Raw genomic sequence first — 3061 nt, 5'->3', positions numbered from 1 at the left:
ATAACTTTGGTTATTACTTGATTTTTACTAATATATTTATTTAATCTGCGGGCTACGCTGAATTGAATAAATTCGGAATGACAAATATTATTAAGAGGATGCTACACACGCATGTGTGGTCTCCGTTTTACAAATGTAAAACATAGTAAAAATGGTTTTGCGTGGATAAGAACTACTATGGCTAAACTTATAGTTCATGTTATGCAACCAAATGTTCCTACTAGGAAGAAGAGAACATAGACTGTGCAACATTGTTTTTAATTTTTCGATATCACAAATACGAAAAAAGTTCTCATGTTACATGTGAATAAAAATATATGGGTATCAAAGTTACCCCACGAAATCAAAGTTAGGTACCCCATTCTAATTACAAATTTAAAGCTAATGTAATGCAGTTAGTTATAGTATTAAGATTAAGGGGGGTGTGGGGGACAAAGCCCCCCATGGACATGTGTAACATAAACTATTCCAGCACCCCCTAAATTCACACCCAATGTGCGCCTATGAACTACAAATATTTACGTAAGTCCACAGGACTGTGAAAAACTTTGGCTTCATTTTTCATTGTTGTCCATAAAAGGGATTGAACTAGCGGATGTGCGTTATTGGTGTAAATCCGTATAAATGCAATGGGATGTAATAATTTCAGCAACAACCAGCCTTTTCAGAAATGTTCGAATGAACATAACTCTATAATCGTGGAAAAGTTGTTATCCTCCCTTAAAACGAAATCTTGAATAGCTATGAAACTGTGTGGTTTATTGAGTCTGTAGGGACTAATACATATCAAATTTCACTATTTCAGGGTTCACTGCACTTTTTATTAATTCAATTATTAGCGTTGATAGATTTCCATAAAGCGAAAAACCTATACCTATAAGGAGATTGCCCTCATATCCCCTTTAATACAAGTAATACAACAGTTATCTAACATATTTAGGTACATTAATCGTAGACAAGAATTTTCAGGCTAAAAATTACCAAAACAAAATAAATATAAGCAAAAGCTCAAAACATAATATATTAAGAGCGTATACTCACGCTCACATGTTGTCTCTGCAGTCTTACAAACGTGCAACACGGCAAATATGTGTTCAGTTGTACCAATATTGTGTTATTTGGCATTATCATTAATATTAAAGTGGAGAGAATGTTTTTTAAGACATGTCGTGTATTGATATTTTAATTTTAAAGCGAGTTATGATAACAATTAAAAGTTATAATATTTTATACATTTTTAACTACAAAATAAATATTAAATTTTAAATTTGATAAATTTTGTCAAAATTCGAACTTTAAATGTTTATAAAAAAAATTTTTCCCATGTATTTTTTATATTTTTCAACTGCCAATGAAGCATAACATTACATCAGGAGCCTTGTATTAAATTTTCACGCAGTTTTAACAAATAAAATTCTATTGGCAATTATAGAGAAAAAAACTAAAAATTAAAAACTGACAATGTTCGTAAACAGTTCTAAAAGAGTCAAAATATTTTCAACATTTTATGGTGTATATAAAATGAAAATTTACCCACATTTTCAGTAAAATGTTCACGTATCTAAGGTCATTAGTTTTTTAATTACAACAAAATAAGAAAATCGTTACATGAGAACTTGAGTGAATATCAAATATTGTAAGAATATGAATTTCAAACGCTCGCATAAAAATAAAGACAAATCACTGATTAAAATTATAAATAATTTAATGCCGTAAGAACAATTAGGTAAACAAAATCAGATACTTATTAAAATACAATACCGTGAAGTTTTTTTTTCTGTTTGTGATCTTTAACTAGTTTTTCGTAGTTACAGATAAAATTATGAAAATCGTGTGAGATTCTGACATGACCTACTTAAACTGAAGTGCGAATTGAGGACATAAATAATTCGCTTCGCACAATTTTTCACGACTTATAATAAACGACCACTTCTAGTACGTTTGTACAATTATTGTACCAATATAAGTATATATAACTGAATTGATAGATTTGATTAAAAATATCGTCTTGCATAAACCTCAGTATAAGCCATACGGAATTAAATGGTTATTGAAATAATTTTTATGTTAATTTTTTATAGGTACTTATACAAAAATACTTTTGTTTGAATGGGTGATAATTAAATATGTATGGCAAATAATTCGGAGATATAAGTCTGAATAAATTGTTCATACCAAACATAGGATAAAATAAGTAATAGGTAACCGATATTAACTTCACATAGTATGTCTATATCGAAAACCAAGTCCATAACTATATAGGGTAAGAGCGGGCCATTGAATGAACACCTTTTAAACCTTTTAACCACATATGACTCTATTTGTTGCAGAGAATTTCTGGACACAAAATATAATTGTATTGTATCTACATCAAAATGTATTATAAATGTCTTACCTATGCATCAAGTGTTCATTCTAAGGACTAAATGTTTAAAATGTGAGTAAACTGGATACAACAAATAAACCAGTTAACAAACACTGTTTATTTAGTGGATTTTTATCGATTGCAAACATCTGCAGTGATTGAACAGCATTTAAATAATTATAAAAATCAGAAAAATGCTTAAAACTAATTTAATATATTATGTCCCTATCAAAAGATTAACTCTATCAAAAATTAGGTACCTTGTCTAAACACTTATCGATAAAAACATTAAAAATTAATAACAAAATAAAAAAAAAGTAACAAACTAAACAATTCGATAAAAACCATGGTGATAAATGATAATTAACGGAGTGAAAAACTTATTATTCTTATAAATTGAATAATGCGGGCTCCAATGATAATAATATAATTTACAGTGTTACTTTATTATAAGATTCGACATAGAAGATATTATGCATGGCTTAAATATACAAGGTTATTGCAATATTACCCCCACTAAATCATTTTATTACGTTAAGGAATTAAAATCGCAGCGTAAGGGGACGACGTATACTGGCTATATTGTATTATGGTATGATATGGACCGTACCCTTACGCTGCCATTTTATTTTTGTTTGATAACAATATGGGCTATATGCAATAACCTTGTATATTTTAACCATGGTATTAAGCTAA

The sequence above is a fragment of the Acyrthosiphon pisum genome, chromosome X (assembly GCF_005508785.2).
Source record: "Acyrthosiphon pisum isolate AL4f chromosome X, pea_aphid_22Mar2018_4r6ur, whole genome shotgun sequence".
Taxonomy (NCBI): Eukaryota; Metazoa; Arthropoda; class Insecta; order Hemiptera; family Aphididae; genus Acyrthosiphon; species Acyrthosiphon pisum.
Note: the sequence above shows the minus strand (reverse complement) of the source record.